This window comes from Electrona antarctica (assembly GCF_951216825.1).
Source record: "Electrona antarctica genome assembly, chromosome: 13".
In the NCBI taxonomy this organism is placed as follows: Eukaryota; Metazoa; Chordata; class Actinopteri; order Myctophiformes; family Myctophidae; genus Electrona; species Electrona antarctica.
In genome coordinates, this window is record NC_136794.1 from 7,465,937 (window position 1) to 7,489,163 (window position 23,227).

The 23,227-nt window shown below is 42.0% G+C and overlaps 1 protein-coding gene across 1 annotated transcript in view; it reads right to left on the bottom strand.

Annotated features, from left to right (window-relative positions):
- The window catches only part of nck2a (NCK adaptor protein 2a), a 49,230-nt gene extending 26,443 nt beyond the window's left edge, over positions 1-22,787 (bottom strand). Inside the window, exon 1 of the mRNA XM_079517565.1 lies at positions 22,459-22,787. The gene's annotated coding sequence lies outside the window, so the exon portion shown is untranslated. The remainder of the gene's footprint in view (positions 1-22,458) is intronic.
- Positions 22,788-23,227: the final 440 nt, after the last annotated feature.

Sequence of the window (23,227 nt, forward strand, 5' to 3'; positions counted from 1 at the left end):
GATTGTAGCGCAGGGGGACGACAATTAACACATCTTGTCTGCCCAAAACGTAATTCCTGGATACGCCACTGAATACCAGGCCGCGCAGTTCTGCCGGCTGTACACCTGGGGCAAGTTGGTCTGGTATTTGCTTGAGTTCCAACCTACTTGTCTCCAAGTTTTTCTCCAACATTTCCCCTTATAAAAGAGCTGTACTGCTGGTAGCCTGGCTAATAAGCCAGACTCAAATCACACTGTCGTGTGGTATTTGAGTCTGGAGATGCTGTGACTGTGTATGGATCTTGTTTCCTGGGGGGCGGGTTCAAACATTTTCTCTTTGACGCAATTGGTCAGAGCTACTGTCAGTCAAAGGTCTCAAGCATTTAACGTCACTGTACCAAAGCCCGCCCATATTGCATACCGTGTCCCGATTGGCCACACCAGTTCTCTGGTGTAGGAAATGGGTGTACAATTGAGCCTCTCCAGACCGCAATCCGCCGGCAGGCCAACGGCTGATTCGGTCTGGCTTATTAGCCAGGCTATACTGCTGGTTCATCACACAGTCGAATCTCAAAACAGCATGCTCTCTCTGGTTCATTACCATAGCTTTGTAGTTTTCATTTTTCTAGCCATTGTGCATCACTTGTTCATAAAAGAAAAGTGTGTTCTATTTCCTTAGGTGATAGCCTGGTACTCGTCTCCTCCCGGCTCCGTGGTAAAGCAAAACAAACTGCTGCAGCCTGTAGTAGTAAAGCAACGGCTTTGATGTGCGGTCCTGTTTGTTTATCTCTGGAGGAGTCGGCCGTGCTTGTATGACAGTATATCTGTTTGTTTGTTTGTTTGCCAGTGCTTTCTAGCAATCAGAAATTGGGGTTATTTCCTGGTCAAATGACTCTGAGGCCACGGGCTACAGAACCGAGCACCGGCGCTGTACTGTCTGTGCTATATTTTATTTTCAGGCTTTGCAAATATTGTGCTTTACAACAGAGGAAAACAATCTAGTGAAGAACACAAAAGCCATGATTCTTCCCCCCCCTTCTGTGCTACGTTTTATATTCAGGCTTTGCAAATATTGTGTGCTTTTTTCAAAAGAGGAAAACTATCTAGTGAAGAACACAAAAGCCACGATTCTTCTCTTCCCCCCCCCCCCCCCCCACCCCCCCCCCCCACCCTTCATCTCTGAGTAAAACCTAACCAGAAGCAGTGGTGAATTCAACAAAGTAAAATAAACTCACTGTAGAAGTCTAAAATCGAAGCTGCTCCGAAACTTATTGAGAGCACTTTGTGAGCATCTTCTACACTCTGCCGTATTATTATTATTATTATTGGCTCTTCTTGGGAACACTGCCGAGTTGGATATGGAAAGCAGGTGGAATCAGATCAATTAAATGGTGTAAGGTAAGCAAAACAAACCACAAATTGCTTAGGCTGCAAGTCCTTCAGTCAGTGAACCAACCAAAGTGCTCAACTGCAAGCGTCTGGCACTAGATGTAACGCCATTAGATCCTTTTAGGATGTGTGAAGTGCCATGCTGCTGCTCTCCCTTCGAGAGTTAACGACTGCAGAGTTATGCAGTGAAGGTTAAGGAGCCCAGAGACTCATTCCAGATCTGCTAGTGTAAGCACTCAGGGAGGTTCAGCTCTAGCGGACTGTTAACTCACGGTAATCATACACATCCAATTTAAATTGATGAAATCCGACGCCTCTGTTCTCGTGTTACCTGCAGATTCCACCTCGTAAAAGGAATTACACTGCCCACCATCTACTGCAGGATAGCTCTGCACCTCCCCCTACATACATACATACATACATACATACATACATACATACATACATACATACGGTCATGATATGAGCACATGCATGGAACTGTGCACCGTTTTGTGTGTCTATTCATTCTGCCTGGTGTGGACTGTGGAGTTAGTCGACCAAGACTTTGTTAGTTGATAAAACCTCTTAATTCCGCCAGTCTATGACTTTCAATACGCCAGCAGCCTTAACCCATTTAGACCTGAGATCGAGTCTACAAATGTCTTCTAAATCATGACAGTTTTCCGAAAAACCTGTTTCCATATCAGTCGTTCTCAAACATTGTCATGTCAAGGACCTCCAAAACATATGTAATTGGCCGCCGACCCCCATCTGAAAATATAAAGATTTGAGTTAAAAACGTTCGCTCTGAAAGAATATATTTTCAAACATTTGGGCCACATTTTCACGATTTTTCAAAAATAGCAGACCTACAAGCTCGCTATGAGCTTGTAGATCTGCCATTTTTCAATAGCTAAAGCATAACATAAAACCAAAAAGAGTTCCCGCCCAAAATGGGTTAAATCAACATTAGAATATTCAGTTCAGCGCTCAACCTCACCAACCCTGAAATGGCTGATCTCAGCGTGATTGAATGTGTGCAGCAAACACAAATTTACAGATGATTAAACGCACTAAATTGATTAGGCGAGTCGCCAACTCCCCACATTGCATATTATATATTAGCACCTGATATAGTCAACTAAGAGAGCAAGCACGCGCCATACCGTAAACCAAATTTGACTCTAATAAGAACATACATTCAGCTTCTGAGAATTCATGCAACACAATTTAGGTCCCTGCAACCAACGGTTCCAAACACACAAGGGTACATTTGTAAGTGAGTTTACTCTGTTCTACTGCTGCTCATGAAATACTCTGCTGTTTCCAACTCTCATCTGGGGACACCACAGCAGTGGTAATGTGTGTGCGTGCTTGCGTGTGTGTGTGTGTTTTCCTGCAACCCTCCCACCGCTTCCCTCCATAAGCCAGCGAAAGGTATTTTCCTGTCCTGTTGAATTCAGTACATCAGTAGCATTATAGAGCGTTGCAGTCCCGCCCCCTTTCATGACGACGCCAGGCCCAGGAAATAATTCCCAATGCATTTTTCCCATAGACATTTCAAAAAGTATTTATTTAAAGAACTCGAGTTGTGACAAATCATGACAACAAACACAATATTTTGGACCAAACAAATAATTACAAAGAAGAAAAACAACAAAAAAAAGTGTTGTAACCTGCCGTTTTCTTCTTCTTTCTAATTATTTGTTCGGCCCAAAAATGTGTGTTTGTTGTCATGATTTGTCACAACTCCAGTTGGCTTTGTTTAAAGGTAAATTAATGTTGAAATCTATGGGAAAAATGCATTAAGAATTATTTCCTGGGCCTGGTGTCGTCATGAAAGGGGGCGGGACCGCGACGCTCTAGCAGTGGTTCCCAAACTGTGGTGCGTGCACCGGTGCACCCCTTGTGGTCTCTATATAGCTTATGCAATTTATATTTCCATGTGGGGGGGTGCATCAGCTAGGTCGGGAGGTAACAGGGGGTGCATGGCCTAAAAGATCCGGGGTGAATAAACTCCTCCCAGGACATAAAGAACCCCATTACATTAATCAGCCAACATGGTTTATATTTGACATGATATGGATCGCACTTACGAAATGCCAGAAGTGAGAAGTGTGATGTGGACTGCATGAGGGGGGGGGGGGGGGGGGGGATTACAGTACTCTGATTGGTTCAGCATCACAATCCATCCATGTAATGATGCCGGTTAAAGGACCACTTCACCATTTTTCAACCTATCTTCATATAATAGGTCCTCACTAATAATCATGAAAAAAATGGTGCAATTCTTTTCTACTCGGTCTGTGTCTCATAGGAGGGCTGTGGGCAGTTCAGAAACCGTCTTCCAGTGACATCATCGATGGGGAATACAAGCTAATAGAAACAGCAGGCTTTCTAGTCCTGAAAATTTGCAATGCGAAAATGGAAGCCATCGTTCTCACGATAATGAAAATCTAAATATTTTTGTTAAAAGAAATCTTGTTTAAAAAACCATCTGCCTAATGATGATGTCACTGGAAGACGGTTTCTAAACTGCCCACAACCCTCCTATGAGACACAGACTGAGTAGAAAAAAATCGTGCCATTTTTTCATGATTATTAGTGAGGACCTATTATATGAAGATAGGTTGAAAAGTGGTGAAGTGGTCCTTTAACATCTCTGAACCAATGTCCCTCTCTACAGGCAATGAGTAGCGGCCACAGAGGCACACACACTACCATAATGAGGTAACATTACATGAGGTAACATGGGGGGGGTATACAATGAGTAGCGGCCACAGAGGCACACACACACTACCATAATGAGGTAACATTACATCAGAGGTAACATGGGGGGGGTATACAATGAGTAGCGGCCACAGAGGCACACACACACACTACCACAATGAGGTAACATTACATCAGAGGTAACATGGGGGGGGTATACAATGAGTAGCGGCCACAGAGGCACACACACTACCATAATGAGGTAACATTACATCAGAGGTAACATGGGGGGGTACACAATGAGTAGCGGCCACAGAGGCACACACACTACCATAATGAGGTAACATTACATGAGGTAACATGGGGGGTATACAATGAGTAGCGGCCACAGAGGCACACACACTACCATAATGAGGTAACATTACATGAGGTAACATGGGGGGGGTATACAAAGAGAGAGGTGTGTGTGCATGTGCAAGAGAGAGAGAGAGAAGGATAGGGAGAGAGACATTAGCCCTACTACAATATGTGTAGACGGCTGTGTAGAAGCCGTCAACGAATATTCCTTATTCAAATATTCCTTTGAATATTAAAAATGAAAGAATGCTCGACTACGGCTCTAATTAAAATGAAATTAAAAACAATGTGCTGTACGAATTCTCGCGAGACCCTGTGCGCCTGTAACCTTTACACGGCAGTTTTTTTCAAATACTTTTTGGGTCTTTTTCTGCCTTTATTCGATAGTTACAGTAAGCCGACAGGGACTTGGGGGAGAGAGAGATGGGGAGAGACACGCAGCAAAGGTCGTCGGGATCGGGAGTCGAACCAGGCTGGATTAGCACTAGCCTAGGTGCCCAGTGCCTGAAACTGGTCTCTTGCGAGATCACAGAGCCGTCAATCTGAGAGACCATATACTTCATCATACGTTGGTGTCACGCAGAAACAAAGTCCACAATGTGTCTCTAATGCAACACATTATATGGGCTTGCCGATTGGCTGTGTTTGCCGCAGGACACCGTCATACAACGAAGGATAGATCAGCTGTCTAGCTGTAAACACACAGACTTGACACCGCAGAGACACACATAACCCAAATCGCTCTGCACTAAAAACAAATCTTATCTTAAAGTTTCAGACTAGATCAAAAGATCAATATAAAAACTATATGGAAATGCAAGAAATGCATTTGAAGCATTTAATTTGATTTAAACAAAAACATATCACGTTTCATCAAGTCAAGGTAAAACTTGTTCCAACTTCCCTGGCAGCATAATGAACACGTCCTTGGAGACATGCGTCTCCTCTCTACAGATAAGACTCTAAACCATTACAGCTTTATTAAAAAGAGGGTAGAGAATAAATTAAGTATGAATCATTCATTTTATCTCAGAAGAGAGCGGGTTTCTCAGCACCAACCGTGGCCGGCACACAGAGAAAGAAAGAGACTTCTGCGGTCTTGGAATTAAGTTTTACTGCAAGCAATATTTTATATTACAAATCAAATCGATAGGTTCGAATGGATCGAACCTTATCTGAACGCTTATCCGTAGTCGGGTCGCGGGGGCAACAGCTCCACCAGAGTGTTCCAGACTTCCCTCTCCAGTCCAGAGCAACATTAGTGACTTCCTCCTGGGGGGATCCCGAGACGTTCCAAGGCCAGTGAGTCGATGAGTTTCCTCCAACTGCGCCTTGGTCTGCCCCGGGGGTCTCCTCCCAGTGGGACGTGCCTCAAGGACCTCCCTAGGGAGACGCCCGAGAGGCATCCTAACCAGATGCCCGAACCACCTTATTAAACCCATTTTGGGCGGGAACCCCTTTTGGTGTTGTAAGCATTATGTTATGCTTTAGCTATTGAAAAATAGCAGATCTACAAGCTCATAGCGCAGCACCGAGTGCCGCGCTACGAGCTTGTAGGTCTGCTATTTTTGAAAAATCGTGAAAATGTGGCACAAATCTTTGAATATATTGTTTCAGAGCGAACGTTTTTAACTCAAATCTTTGCTTCTGGGGGGTCCCTGGAACAACATATTTTCACATGGGGGTCGGCGGCCAATTACATATAGTTTTTGGGGGTCCTTTACATGAATATGTTTGAGAACGACTGACATGGAAAACAGGTTTTTCATAAAACAAAAGTAACAACTAACACCTGATGAGGCGCAGCTGGTGCAGTACGTGCCGGACCAAAGATAATGATAAGTATACGAAAATATGTGGTGCAGCCAGTACAGAAAAGTACAGAACAGCTCTCTGAAAACTCTGCCCTGAGGAGTCTCTGGCCCCCATGTTCCTTCACGGAGTTAACACAACCCATTGTTGACTCTCTCCCAGCTAGAGCTTTAGCTTCTCCATGTACCTCCTCCTGTTTCTCCTCTACAGTCCACCCCACAGCTCTGAATTATTCTCTTTGATCATGTGCAACCTGGCCGCTCCCCAGAGACAAATGTCTTCTTATGGGGGGGGAGAGAGAGAGAGAGAGAGAGAGAGAGAGAGAGAGAGAGAGAGAGCAGTAAAGAAAGTGATGCATCACTAATAGACCTGCTGGGATCCTTGATGCTCCACCAAACCCTTGCTCAGGAGGCAAGTACTGTACATTTTCTTACATCCCAGACCAATCAAATTAAGATAATTTATCTAGTATTTAGTGTCAGGGTCCCGCTGGGCCGCGTTATTATTATGGATCCCACCACAGCTCCAGGCAAACCCCGCCCACAGCGCTGCTCAGTCAGAACCCCATTTACTGCACACGACAACAAATTCTAAAATTCACACTCTCCTTCAGCCAATGGCCATTTGGTCCAAATTGTTAAAAATAAATAAAACAGAATTTAAGGAATTAGTATACATCAGGGGTGGGCAACTGGCGGCCCGGGGGACACATGCGGCCCCCACCTTCACTTAATGCGGCCCGCAGGTTAATATCAGAATACTGATATAGTATTGATTTACAATTCCAAACCTGCTTTAATTACTACATGACTAGTATTAAATGACTAGTACTTAATGACTAGTATTAAAATGTTATTGTCCAATGTAGTTATGTTAACAGTTCATAAAGTTAACATAAACTAAATGCATTTGAAATTCAATAAAAAGGTTACTTTTCAGGATTCCAATTCAAAAATAGCAAAAAAAAAAATCAGGTTTTCAATTCAAATATAGCAAAAATAGCTGATCGGCTATTTTTTGCTACAACAGTAATATGCACTGTGGCCCTCTGGAGTGAGTGTGGAAATATATTGGCCCTCGCTATCGTCAAAGTGGCCCACCCCTGGTATACATGATTAGAACCATGATTGAACATTTGGCATGTACTGTACAGACGCTAGGAGATTCCTTTACGGAGATCAGAAACATACAGGCAGGGTTTTCCTGCGTCACCAGGGCTTTGGAGCAGCGAGTTTGCCTGGATGCTGCGGTGGGATCCATTAATAAACGCCACTGGACTATCCATCTGCAATGTCTACCATGTACACTAAGTGGCCCCATGGTAAAACATTTTTAGTATCATTATACATCGACCTAAAGTTGTCATATCTGTATCGAGTGTCTAGTATAGGGAATGAGAGTAACGGTATAAATCGTATACGTTTTTCAGGCCCAGGAGGAGGACCCTTAGCTGAGAGATAGAATCCTACATTCAAATTGGTTTAACCCCTTTTGGTGTTTTAAGCATTACGTTATACTTTAGCTATTGAAAAATAGCAGATCCACAAGCTCATAGCGCGGCACCGAGTGCCGCGCTATGAGCTTGTAGATCTGCTATTTTTGAAAAATCGTGAAAATGTGCCTCAAATCTTTTAATATATATTGTTAGAGTGAACATTTTAACTCAAATATTTGATTCTGGGCAGGTCGCTGGAACAACATGTTTTCAGATGGGGGGCGGAGGCATATTACATATCATTTTTGGGGTCCTTGACATGAAATATTGAGCACCACTGATACAGAAACATAAGGTTTTTCAGAAAACTGTCAGGACTTAGAAGCCATTTTTTAAATTTTGAAGTCAGGCCTAAATGGGTTAAGAGCGGACGGGCCGGCCGGACCTCTGATGGGGGTCACGGCATGTCACCATGACTCAGCCATAAGCATAATCCTAATGCAGCTACGCCCAAATATGGAATCTGTTGTCTGACCTCAATGTGTCGTCATGGCGTCAGCAAACAAATCACTCAGCTCCACATATGATTACAAAAGGGGGTATGCCCATTAGCCATTGGGAACATACTGATGATACTAGATCTTGAACAACCACACTAATAACCATGGGGATCTAATAATGGTAAACCCTAGATTACGTGATATCCCACCGTCTAACTTCAAATGCACATAAGCCCACATTCACTGATCACGTCAAATGCACATACTGTAAATACTGTATATGAAGTTCAACATGCACTGATGCCATGCACGGTTGTCTTATCAATGTGTTGTGTTGACCATTGGCGTTGAGAGATTTGAGAATAGCTTTTAAGTATTCCAACCAAGGGTTTTTTTCTTTTCTTTTAAAGTGACTCCATGCTGCAGCTTTTGTGGCTTCATAGATTTGTTTGACAATCCTATCATCAGTCTTGTGCACTGCAAATAAAAAGGTTTTTGTTTGTTTACACATTGATAATATTAAACCTTTGGGTGGCCTGCCTATAGGACCCCCTGTTGATGAACACTGGTATACTACATGTCTTGTGCATCAGTTTGTGTATACATTATAGAGCAGGAAATAATTCCTCATTAATTTTCCCCATAGATGTTTCAAAAAGTATTTATTTGAAGACCCTTGCTTAAAGCCTCAGACAAAGCCAACTCGGCAGGTGACAACTCATGACAATAAACAAGTTTTTTTTGGGACGAACAAATAATTAGAAAGAAGAAAAACAACAAAAATCTAATTATCTGTTGTCACCTGCCGAGTTGGCTTTGTCCGAGGCTTTAAATAAATACTTTTTGAAACGTCTATGGGAAAACTGAATGGGGAATTATTTCCTGGTGCCCTCGCAGGGGGCAGGACTGTGACGCTCTATACTGTACTGTACTGTATATTAACTTTCTTCTGACAGCCCTGTGGAGATTGGAGAGCTATCCCAGATAGACTTTGGCATCTATAATATCTGGCGTGATATTAAAGTCTGGGATGCACCCAATACAAATTCCCCTCCACAATTTCTAAAAACAACCTCAACCAGCAGCACCAATATAAGCACACTCACCAGCTGAAAACAGGTCTGGTGGTCAGCTTCTTTCGTGGTGAATGTACAAATGCAGTAATGAATACAAGACTGCATATTTTCTTAATTAGTGTGGTTGCCCAAAGGGCAACCAGACTATTGTTATTGTACATTTGGATACTTTGCCGCACTACTCCTCCCACAGTTTTTGCCGCACACACGCGAGCTATAGGTCAAATTGACCGGCTTCATCGGGAATCGTGTGCTTGTATTTTGCTAAGAGATCCGTTGTATAGTTTAATTGATATTAATTAATTCGTTCTCCATAGACTTATTAATGGGGAAATCGAAGACTACATTTAAGTATTTTTTTCCCTTGGAGACCGTAAGCGCCATATTTACAAGACTTGGGGGGGAGGTTCATAATAATTATGAAAAATCAGTCGGCCTCATGGTGGTGCTATTACAGCCCACTTTGCGTTTTTCCCTATAACTCTTGAACCGTAAGTCGTCAAATCTAAATTTATTTTTCCATGGATTCCTTGGGTCATGATGCATTTCCACATATAGGCCACGCCCATTTTCGTCAGGGAAAAAAAATCCTGCAAATTTGAATTTTCTCCAAAACACACTTTTGGCTCCTCCTCCTGCAGATTTTGTCCAAATCTCACAAAAATCGGCACACGTGATCTCCGGACCTATCTGATTAAAAGACCAACTGCATTTTGTGCGTATACTTCGGCCGTAATCGTCGTCCGAAGTTAGTAGGAGGGGCCTATTTTACAAAAAATGCCACAAATCACGAACGGAATGTCCAAACCATCCCAAATTTGTCCCGAGTGGTTCAATCAACCAAGTTCCAAAAGCAATTCCATTTTCATCCATAGGGGGCGCCGCAAATGCGAAAAATTTAACCGATTGTTGCAAAAACATGATTTTGGGGGGATAAATCCCCTCCGAATTACTTACGCATGATCACAAGGTTGACGCGACATTGTAATTGGCTAGCAACATTAGTGGGAGGGGCCTATGTAAGCGACTGCGGCAACCACACTTTGCAACCATCCAGTTCATTTGAATAGAAAAGAGAGGTCGCACACAATGCATCGCATCGCAACGCATTGTGAGCTTGTAGATCAGCTATTTTCAAATGGTCGAAATGTATATAGGGTTGAAGTGGTTACAGTAATGTATGTTTTTCTAATCAAAATGTAAATCTCCAAAGTAACTAGTAACTAAAGTTTTCAAATAATTGTAGTGGAGTAAAAGTACAAATGTTGGCTCTGAGATGTAGTGGAGTAGATGTAAATATATTGGAAATTGGAATACAGTCAAGTAAAGTACAAATACCTCAAAATTGTACTTAAGTACATTATTTGAGTAAATGTACTTGTAGTTACTTTCCACCACTGGGTTAACGGCAGGAGGATGAGTTAACAAAACGTCAACAAAGAGAGAAGTATATGACCAAGCTGTCCGTCTGATGACAAAAAAGATTACGAAAGAAAGGAGAGAGAAGTATGACTAAGACACAGAAGTGGTCAATGTTATCCTCAACTTCATATTGACATCTGTTGTCCAGATCATATCTCACACCAGGGCTGCAGGGCTGAATCATTCAGGCCGCGGTAGTCAAGTCATACACCCAGCCAGGCCACCTTATCCCTATACCCACACGCGTGTACGTTTGGATTACAACAGAGCCATAGAGTATAGACAGAGTTGCGACATTGAGGGGGCAGAAAACAGCCCGTTCATGTACTCGCGCGAGCCCTATCGACTACAATAGATTCTGTAAACTTCCGGTGTCCCTATTCGCCAATAGAAGTCTATGTAGAAGAGGACTGGCCCCATGAAGTGAACGGAGTTGTCGTAACTCTGTCTATACTCTATGGGCTCTGGATTACAAGTAGGGCTGCACGATATGGATAAAATTTCATATCTCTGTATTTATGCCAAATATTGCGATATCGATACGATATACGATATTGCCGTTAACATTTCATATTCTACATTTTAAGTGTTGCAACACTTATACATTGAATTTACATACATTGAAAAACCATAAAACCTGGGTGATCTACTGTATGCTATCAAATTGTATGTTTATTCACGCAGCATAGTACTGTACAGTATATGAATGATACAGTCTCTGGCTGATTTTAGTTTCTACCCTTCTAAGGACCAGCTGAGACCCCAACTTTGAGAACCAATGGTGTAGTGACGGGCGGGAACCCCTTTTCAGACTTGTGGGTGTGTAGTTTTGCTCACATCGTCTTTCTCAGCCCTACCGTGGAAGGTCGTGCCAAGCCGGTGGAGTTAAGGCGAGTGGCGTTTCCAGGAATTACATTTTGGGCAGGCGAGAATTACATTTTGGGCAGGCAAGATGTGTTAATTGTCGTTCCCCCCGCGCACAATCAGTAGCACTAAATGTTTTCAAAGAGATATACCTGCCATACACTAGGATACAAAGGCTGAAAGGCATGCATTTGCATTCGAATGGGTGATTGAGGGTCGCGCTCTACCGCAACTGCCAGTCCGCTGTCCACTAATAGTTCTCAGGTCCTGTTTTTGTCCTCAGTGTATGGATTTTGGCCAGGCAGAAAATGGATTTGGACAGCTGTCCTCGCCTTATTGTAGATACGCCACTGGTTAAGGCTCTTTGCTGTGTGATGGCATTATTGCCAATGCAAACCTAAAGAGAGCATATCAATGAGATCTGGTACATTCATAAAATGTAAAAGTTAAGCAGAGATTGAGCGCATAATTTCTCAACTTCTTTTTTTTTTACATGCTGAAATTCTAAATGTCCTTTTATAATGTGTTTCTTTACTTAACGTTTTATATAAAAGCAAAGCACAGTGAATCGCCTTGTTGTTGAAATGTGCTATACAAATACATTGGCCTTGCCTGTAGAATGTAGCAGCCATAGGGAAGGACTACACTGTTTGATCAACTAATTGCTCCCTCACAAATGCAGTTGGCTGCAGTTACCCATTACAGTATTTTACCTGTACTAATGTTTTTCTTTTTCTTCACTTACAAATATCTTATGTAACCGTGTTCCTATGCCATACGTAATATGAATTAAGCTGAATGAATACTATATTGTATTCAGAAATATGTCATATTGCTCCCTTTGAAAACAGCCAGAAAATAGGCCAAACGATAATATACCATGTTGTCAAAAAATATATAAATGATGGAGCTGTAGTATGGAGTTCAGAAGGTGAATGTGGATTGGAACATATATGTGCAGAATGGACCCACAGGGCCATCCCAAGCCAAGGGTAGCCATGAGATGGACACCACCAGGGAAGAGAAAATGAGGCCAACCCAATGAGACATGGAGAAGATCTAGTGGAGAAGGAAATGAAAGAACTGGGATGGACCTGCGGGGGCCAAGTTGCAGCATTGGGGCAGTAGACCAGGGGTTCTCAACGTTTTTGGCCGGGGACCCCCGGAAATGCTTTGGCAACGTCTCGGGACCCCCGCCCCGCCCCCTCCCGACCCCCAATATAAATTGACTGCTACAATAACCTTAAACCATTTTGGGCGGGAACCCCTTTTGGTGTTTTAAGCATTGTTATAATTTAGCTATTGAAAAATAGCAGATCTACAAGCTCATAGCGCGCCACCGAGTGGCGCGCTACGAGCTTGTAGGTCTGCTATTTTTGAAAAATCGTGAAAAAAAAAGATATATATATATATATTTATTTTTTTTGAAAATAATTTGGGGACCCCCTAAAATAATTTGGCGACCCCCCGAGGGGTCGCGACCCACGGGTTGAGAACCCCTGCAGTAGACAAGTCACAGCATTGGCGTGCATTGGGCGCAGACCTTCACCTTTTTTGCTATCCAGCACGAAGAGGATTAAGTACGTGTATATGGATGAGGAGATGAGGTTACAAGTTCAAGGTTCAAGTGTGTTTGCTTGCATTCAATTGTGTGTGTATTTTTTGATATCTCTCATTTCATTTGGGTCTGTGCAGTGCACATTTAGCTCCTGTCCATCCGTGCCACACTAGGTTAAAAAACGTTCTTCTACTACTCCTACAATTACTGTCCAAACCTCTCACAAATTCATACACACCATTTCTGGAGTAATCAAGATGAATATTTATGTCAGATAATTTGTCATACTCATACATTCTGACTGAATTCAAATTCGTTGCAGGCTGGGTAGGCTGGCCTGGTGCCGCCAGGCTGGTGGAGCGCACGTTTCTAGTTAATTTGCTAATTTAAACGCCAAATGCATTCTCAATGGCGAAAACACAAACTTTGGCACCACGTATAATTTTTTTTATTAAAAAAAATATATATATATATATATATATATATATTTCTTTTTTTTTTCTTTTTTTTTCAAATACGTCCACAGACGTCTTGGGCTCTGCACGTGCGGTAATACCCAAGACGTCCACAGACGTCTTGGGCACAAAATGTGAGAATTGGGCATTAGTGTTTTACAAGCAACTTGTCATTTGTTATTTATAAACTTGTGTGTTGTTAACTTGTTGATCTGGCTATTTTCGGTGCATGGCAACAAGTATAAATCCAGCTTTAAACTTTTGTATACTTGTTTTCCACTCCACATGTGTTTTCTGTGTTTTTGACTTCCACTGCATACCGGGTTGCTAAAACCATTCAATGCCACTGGCACTAGTCATTCTTTTGTGGCTTAACCCATTCTGGGCGGGAACCCCTTTTGGTGTTTTAAGCACCATGCTGTTGAAAAATAGCAGATCTACAAGCTCATAGCGCGGCACCGAGTGCCGCACTACGAGCTTGTAGATCTGCTATTTTTGGAAAATCGTGAAAATGTGGCGCAAATCTTTGAATATATATTCTTTCACAGCGAACGTTTTTAACTCAAATCTTTGCTTCTGGGAGGTGCCTGGAACTACATATTTTCAGATGTGGGTCGGCGCGGCCAAATACATGAAATATAGAGCACCACTGACATAGAAACATTTCAGAAAACTGTCAGAATTTAGAAGGCTTCTTTTTTATTATTTCGACGTCAGGGCTAAAATGGCTTAATTCTGCCTGGGAGGATGATGTTTCTGTTCCTGACATGAAGCATGCTGGATGATATCATTTCTTCCATAGTGCTCAGTGTGGCCACATAAAAAACACTGAAGCGCCACATTCAGCAAACATCTGCCAGCAGCCCTCCACACACTGTGCAGACAGAGGTCACACTCAAAACAGCTCTGCCTCTGCCACAGATCAAGCGTAAATAGGTTGCCAGCAATATACAGTATGTCACTAGACCGGTGTGTGTGTGTGTAGTGTGTGCATGTGTGGAATACCATGCATGTACTGCCCTAGTGCCCTGTGGCACTTTGAGCTGTACATCTCATAAATAAAGCATGATTTCTATAGAGCACCTGCGTGCATGCGCATGCATACGTACGTGTGTGCGTGTGTGTGTAAAGAAAGCCTATCACTACTGCTGTATGGCTGCCCCATCCAGCAATTCACCCTGAAGCAGCACACTTCAGAATATTGTGTTGTGTTGTGAGAAATTATATATAATAAGGAGGTATTCTAAGAATAAACTTGGCCTTCCATCTGTATACAGATACAATCATTGACAGAAAGCTCAAGGGCCACAACAGCTCTCTGTCTCTCTGCGTTTGTATTTGTTATTCACTGCTCAGAAATTAAACCAGGTTTACAGTACATGAATGATCAGAGTTTTGTACATTCAAGGAACCCCTGGGGGACTCCTTCCTAAATGTACCACAGCTACTCTTTGGCAACATGGAACGAGTGCTGCAACAGATCTGAAACGGAACTGTAAAACCCACAGAAACAGAACTGAAACCTATTATAATATGACTGAGGCTGTGAATGAGTTTATTGCCCCGTGCACTCTGCTGCGCTGGATGTCTTGGCCAGACTAGTTTATACAAACCCCATGGTACGCAGGTATGTTACGGCCATATTGCTCACAGAAAATACATTTATTTCAACTACAAGTATTGGCATTTATTGGCAAGCGACGCAGTCGTGCAAATAAATAAAGTATAAATCAAGCTCAAGATATTTAAAACTGGTGTGTATTTTGTAGCTCAGTATATAATTGCGACAGCCTGACCTTTGTTTTGCTCAGGCGGGGTTGGGGCAACAGAGCATGTGGCAGGTTTTCACTGGTGTTGAATTCCATCTCCCTAAGCTGCCCTCCCGACGCATGTCTCAGCAAACCCAGCATTCTACTGTGAGACATGAGATTCCTCTGTGGCACTATTTCACTTTCCCTTTCAAGAGAGTATGCAACTATGCACTGGCACTTCTCTGGATTATGCCGAATCCTAGTACAAACAATCTTGAGGAAACCTGCTGGATGCCATGATCTCAACAACCGGCTCAAGTCAAGACGTCCCAACTGATTTGCTCATTCTACTGGGACTCTTTCACAAGGGGTGTAATTAAAATTATATAAATCTATGATGAGCAACTGGCTGCCCACAGGCCACATCCGGACCCTGTTACTTATTGATAGTTCTCTCCCATTCATTTTGGGAAAGTTGTTAACCTCAATATGAATTTGGAAAGTTACATTTCTATTTTTTCCCCATCTCATTAACATACTTTTCAGATGAAACGGATGCATGCCACCGAAGCTCCAAGGAGCTTGTTATTGTGGTTAACAATAGATCAGATAAAATAATAAAAATGAAATATATTTGCATATTGTTATATCAAGGGTCCTTCTTAACACAATCTGTGCTGAAACGAGATAATCTCGTGAATAGCTATTGTACCCCACTGTGCCAAAACGAGATTACGAGATTTGATTATTTGGCATTAATCATTATTTTTTAAATATTATTATTATTTTACGGTAGAACATTCTAAATGTGAATCTTATTAGTCCTTTTTCTGCTCAAAATGAGACAGAATCTGACGTTTGGGAGCTTATAAATCCATACTCAAACATCGCGCTGATCAAAACAACTCCCTCGCGGCCGGGTCCTCCACAGACTAGAGCGAAGCCACACTACAGCCCAGGAGCTCTTCTTCTACTTTGGTATTTTGCGTATTTGACTGGCACTGGCCTCACGATCCCGCCTAGTGTAACGGGAGGGAATGTGTTAATTACTTCCTGTCAAATTATTAAACCATAGTGCGTGATTAGTGCCCAGCAGGCCCAGACCAATTTCAACCAATAATATGATCTGGCACCTGTTAGTTTAATGTCGCTCTTCCACACAGAGCTCCCTAACACGAGTTTCACGAGTTAATCGACTGTAGAATAGCTTCCCTCCCAATAACGAGTTACACGAGTTATGTTTTCATCGTTTAATTCGCGTTTTTAAGATTTACGGGGTTAGATGGAAACCATCAGGTGATGAGTTTTGATGACGTCATCGGAAAAACATCCGTCGCACTTTCATGCAAAGGGTTCTGGGAAATTGAGGCCCAATGCATTGCAATGGCGGCGGTGGCCTCCGCTCTGTTGTTGTGATCGCCACTTTGGATTATTTTTCAACACTACGACCAGGCATCAATTACACCATTTTAAAGCGGATTTTCATGAAAAGCAACAATGATGTTGGCGCAGCTGTTCTTCAAGGTTAGTGAAATCCAGGCAGTGAACGTGGCATTGTGATATATTTAATTCCGCAGTCAATTCCACTGTTAATTTATGCTAGACAGTAGACGGCAATTCACCTCAGTTGAATCTAAAGGCAGATGGTGGTCGGACAGTGTGTCACAATTACAAACGTTTAAACGTAAACAGTATGCCAAAATATGCATCTGAAACATTTGGGGTGAGAAATAGGCAACGCAAACTTGATTCAGCACTGCCTTGTTGCAGTGCATGAGGTTGACTAGAGAAAAGGATGCTCTCGGAAGAGTATGGCATGGAAAGAGTCTACTGCTAATGAGGCTGAAGCTCAGAGGGACGTATGTAACACGGGTCATGGTCCTCTGAGAGGGGACTTGGAATACGGCTTATTCTGTGGTGTATAGATAAGTAAAGCGCTCATGTTCTGTGTGAGATAACACACACAGAGAGAGAGAAGTGCCTGTGTGTGTGGTGTGTGCGTGCGTGCGTGCGTGCGTGCGTGCGTGCGTGCGTGCGTGCGTGCGTGCGTGCGTGCGTGCGTGCGTGCGTGCGTGCGTGCATCAGCAGAGCCACAAGAGGGAAAAGTCCACTTAATTGAATCAATTAAGACCATGAAGGACCTGCCAATGCCTTCACTAATATGAAATGATGAAGCAGACTCATAAACAATGACCAAACTCTCTTCATGCATCCCGCATACTGCATTGACTTCCTCTTCCATTCAGTTATAACGGAAAGATAAATGGATTGTTGACAACTTTGATAAGTGACAAAAAAAAGTGGTACAGTACACGGTTGCAAGTATGGGTGTAACACTTAATCAAACTAATCAATTGAAATCAAGTATGGGTGTAACACTTAATCAAACTAATCAATTGAATTAGGGCTGCAACCATCGATTATCTTCTTAATTATTCGTAATTATTCTATTTATGGATTCCTTTTTCGGTTAATTCAATAATCGAGAATCACTTTTTTTTATTTTTTAAATCGATTAGCCACTTAAATGTCATTTTATACTTTATTGCACAACGGTGTCGTGCCAATATTTAAAATAGCTGATCTACAAGCTCACAACAACGATTCACAACGCACCAAAAAAATCGAGGGATACAAAATAAATTAAAAAACAATCACACTAGTGTGAATTGTGAAGTCAGGGGCGCTCATATCGTAAAACATCACATTCTGTGCTCAGCCAATCAAATCATCTCAAATTTGGTACACACAAAGCTAGCCAATCATATCATCTCAAAACACACTTTTTTTCACCGTAATACCACCAAGAAATCAGACTAATCCATTTCAATTTGGTTGAATAGAATGTTTTTTGTTTTTTTGGTCAAGTCAGTTCGTTGACTTTGACATAATGCTTCTCGAATAGTAAATAATTGATAGAATTGATAGAATAGCAGTGATGCAAATAATAGCCTGAATCCTTAGACTCACTAAATTGAGAAAGGACGCAATCATGTCACCCTCCGGGGGTCCTGGGATGCAATACTGTACTCAGTACTGTACTCTAACGTCATTGTAGTAGGACTCATAAAATGTCCCTGGGACCCATCTAAAAGACCATCCCTGGGTCTTGTCCCAGGACCCATTACATTGAAAACCTATTTACATCACTGAATAGAATAATCACTACGAAAATAATTTATAGTTGCAGTTTCGGATAAATATTTAGACAGATTAGGATCATGGTGCTTACATCTTCATCTGATGATAATGTTATATAAATTGAAGACACAATTAACATGTTTCCATGCACCTGTGGGTTTTGAACTGTGACTGACATTTCTCACTGCCTATTAAAAAGCAGTGTGTTTCACCTCTCACCCTGACCCCATAACATACAAACGTTAGGGCCGGTTAATATGAACCCAGGCATACATTACAAACTGAAGATAGTGTATGGAGGGAGCACCATCAACCCTTAACCCATTTTGACCTGAGGACGATTCTACAAATGCCTAACAAATCCTGACAGTTTTCTGAAAAACCCATGTTTCTGTCAGTCGTTCTCAAACATTTTCATGTCAAGGACCCCAAAAAATATCTGCATTTGGCCGCCGACCCCATCTGAAAATATGTTGTTCCAGTAAAGCAAAGATTTGAGTTAAAAGCTGAAAGAATATACATTCAAAGATTTGCGCCACATTTTCACCATTTTTAAAAAATAGCAGACCTACAAGTTGAGCTTGTAGATCTGCTATTTTTCATTAGCTACCAACTAATGATGGTAAGAGTAGAGGTGTTTTACAGTCCCTCTCTCTCTCGGTTTTAATATTCTCTCACATGTTCAAAAATTAGAGGCGTGATTTAAGCAAACGTTTTTACTTCAATGATGCCTAGTAATTTGGCAACATTTCCAGATTTAAAAAAAAAGATATCTTGCCATGACCAAGTTGTGCCGTTTAAGTGGTATAGGATAGGTCTTCAGGGGGTCCAGGCCAGGGCCCCATTTTTATGTCGTGGGAAAAGAATTTGGTAGCAAGCATTATTTTGTAACAAACCATATCTGTATGAAACAAACTGTATGCCATGATAAAGTCATACTTTTCATAACCGGTTATGATTACTTAAGTGGCCACTGAACGCCAAATCTTGACCTTCTCCTGGCTTTATGGTTTGGGAAAATAGTCCAGGGCTGATAGGGCGAGTGCATGACAGAGATTACCAGTATATAGTGGCAGCTTTTTCCTCTCAATGACACAGTTCCACTACCCCTCACCAATGGCTCACTCTTCATCTCACACTGACACAAGGTTAGTGAAACCAACAGTCAGCAAAAGGCAGCATTGGGAGGGATACACCAATGGACCGAGTCTGTGATGACAAAATGAAAGGACTTTGAGACTAAAACCACAGAAAGTAAAGTATAGAGTGTGCATGGAAGGCTAGGAGACCCACAGAGAGACAGCATTTAACAGTTTTCAGACTGAACAATTTTCCTAAAGATTTTTAACACATACGAAAGGGTGAATTTTCTCAAATAAACCACAGGAGGTATGCAATAAGGACACCATTTTATTTTTAATTGTCAACCAACTGACCCCATATTCTCAATAGTAGCATAAATCCTCTTTTCTTCTAGGACTCGGGTTATGGGGTCACAGTATAGAGCTTCTACCCTCATTACTGTACCCACTGCCCATTTAATAGCTGCCCTGCCCCAGATTTAAGATGATTAGAGACATATAACAACAATGACAATACGATGGCCTTTGTCTCCCTCCCACCCTTCATAAACATATCGCTGTGTGTCCCAACTGTCCATCTGCACTTGTTTATCCCATTTAGACCTATGTTCGATTCTACAAAATGTCTTCTAAAACATGACAGTTTTTCTGAAAAACCTATGTTTCTATGTCAGTGGTGCTCAAACTATTTCATTTCAAGGACCCCCAATATCATATGTAATTGGCTGCCAACCCTCCATCTGAAAATATGTTGTTCCAGGGACCTTCCAGAAGCAAAGATTTGAGTTAAAATGTTCACTCTGTAATAATATATTAAAAAATTTGAGGCACATTTTCACGATTTTTCAAAACAAGCTCATAGCGCGCCACCGAGTGGCGCGCTATGAGCTTGTAGGTCTGCTATTTTTCAACAGCTAAAGCATAACATAATGCTTAAAACACAAAAAGGGGTTCCCGCCCAAAATGGGTTATTTCCACAGGGAGGGACAAGTCGCAGAGCGAGACCGTCAACTTACACAGCCCACAAACCCCCCCTCCCCCCAGGGAAGAGCTGCCATGGGGAGTGTTTAAGGCCCAAATTGTTTTTCCAGCGTCACCAATAAATCACATGCCAAAATAATAATTAAAAAAAAAAAAAAAGGAGCATGAAACACTGGCAGACAAAATCAAGATATTATTCATGTTGTATAATTCCATGTGAAAGGTCTGATTCCAAAATGAGCCGATCCTTTGTTAAACCTAGTGAACCAATACATTTCCCAATACATTTTGACTAATTTCTCACTACGCATTCACTGTACTTCTGTTGCTCCTTTACGCTCAATCCCACGGTACTATTAGGAAAATGGCCCTGTTGATCCATCGATGAAGATCTCAAAGTGGGCCTGGGGACTCCCCAGGGGTCCTTAAGGCTGGGGGTTCCAGGGCATCCCCAGCTAGTTTAGTTAATCAAAATAGGTTCAACCACTTTAACCTTAGTATACATTGACTCTTGTATACAAAAAATTGCTGATCTACAAGCTTGTATATTTGCCATCATCAAAAAATCTTGGAAAATGTGGGGGGAAAGTGAATATTTTGAATCATTTGAACAAAACAAATCTTGTTTGGGGGGCCCTGTCAAAAATATTTTCAGGCCTGCAGCCAAAAACAACATGAAAAGGTTTGAGAATCACTTCTCTATACAGTATGTCAGCAAGCACTGTAAACAGAGACATTCAGGGACAGGATATCTATTACTGATAAATGATAACTCTCCTGTCTTTACTCATCTGCACTAGTCAGCAGCACATTCATTGATTTACTTCTAAAGTCTTGGGACTTTCAAGTACATGTGCAGCTGACTGCTGAGCCTTTTTTGTTTGTTGTTTTTGTTTCGTACTTCTCATCCAATAAAAAGGCTTAACCTGCCCTGAAGCCAAATAAAATTCAACGCGGCTTCATTTGAATGAAGTTTATCAACGAAGTAATGTCAAAAGAATGCCCTTTCTTTCCCAGACATGCCTTCTTCCACATACTTATCATTGCCAAGCGAACCTTTGGCCTATAAAACAGTGTTACCATGGTGATCTCTAGTAGAGGAGGGCGTGGAGGTAAAATAGGTGTGTCATGAAACTATAGCCTACCTGAACAACAATACATGGCAATCTGAAATCTCTCCCCAACATAGTTACTCATAGATCAGGAACACTGCTTTAGTTTAGACACAATAACTTCCATCCCTCTAAAGTCTAAACCTTTCCAAATACTTAAAAAATGTATTGGTGGCTGCCTGGCTGGCTTTGGTGTTGACCTCTGAAGGGAGGGGAACACTAAATCATACCATGACATGCACCCCCTACAATTAGCCTACACATACTAGAAACCTTGACAAACTAGACATGCAGTGAGTGTAACTATACGCCTATGTTTAGCTGTGTGTCAACTACTGCAGGTCTACCTGCCATTTGACATAGGCAACACATGGCACACTTGACACTTGTAGTAGTAGACTGTAGATAAGTTAAGGGGGGGGGGGGGGGGGGGTAGTGAGACTAGACTAGACCTGCAGCCTAAACCCAATCTGCAAATAGTAGGCCTTACAAGATCGGTCCTACTAAAATCGGATAAATGCAAGAGGGGGCATATCAAGATAATAACAATGCCTGACTTATCTCAAACAAAGTGAACCACTGGATATTTGAATCAAAGTGGTAGCCTCAACATGTTGGGCCACATCAGACTGGACAAAGACCCAGCGCCAAAGGAGCCTTGTCTTGAAGTGAGACGCGAGAAAGCTACCATTTTGATCACAACTTTAGTTATTGTTGTGATGTTGTCTGCAATTTTAGTTTAAAAAAAACCCCATACAGCAATATAGCACTGCAGCGACAAGCAACAACAACCTTGTGAACAAGACACAAAACCTGCCAACTTGTAGTGAAACGAGCGTTTACGCTGGCTTACCTTTAGTGTTCACTCCACTGTGAATACATGGGCAAACCCCGGGCTGGCTCGGCGCGCGGAACGAAACCCCTTTTGTAAATTCAATTAAGTGAACCTGGACAAAAGAAACAACACATACACAGCGAACCCGCGAAGTATTCGGGTTCTCATACAGTTCCCTTTGTTTGAAATAGGCTAAACTAATAGCTGTACTAGTGCTCGGTCTGTCCTTGCTTGTTTTTTCGTCGCAGGGTGACTACTACTGCCTCCACCTCCTCAATCCATCCACTCGCCCGACGAGTGACGTCACCAACGCCGGAGCGCGTGTAGGACCCGCCGGGGTAAAGGGACGCTCGGTCTGCGAGGGGTATTACTGCCACTTGCCGATCATAATGGGAAAGTGACACATTCATACTCATACTGTATATACTATATAGGCAGAGAAGATGGGCATGTATTTGAAATACATGTATTTTTATATTTTTTCGTATTTTAAAATACAGCAAATACGTATTTTCTATCATTTTAAAATACAGAAAATACGTATTTCGAAGACATGTATTTCGAATGCATGCCCACCTCGGACTGTATGGGTCAATCGGGGATATAGGCATGACAACAATTTCATTCATTGGTCATTAAGAAGGATTCAAACATTCAGTGTTTGTATAATTGCATCAGTGTGTGGATGATGGAGCATCTTAAACCCATTTTCGATCAATCTTCATATTGGTCCTCATTAATGGACCACATATTGCCCCTATTGCTGCAACCATTTTGGTACTTTAAT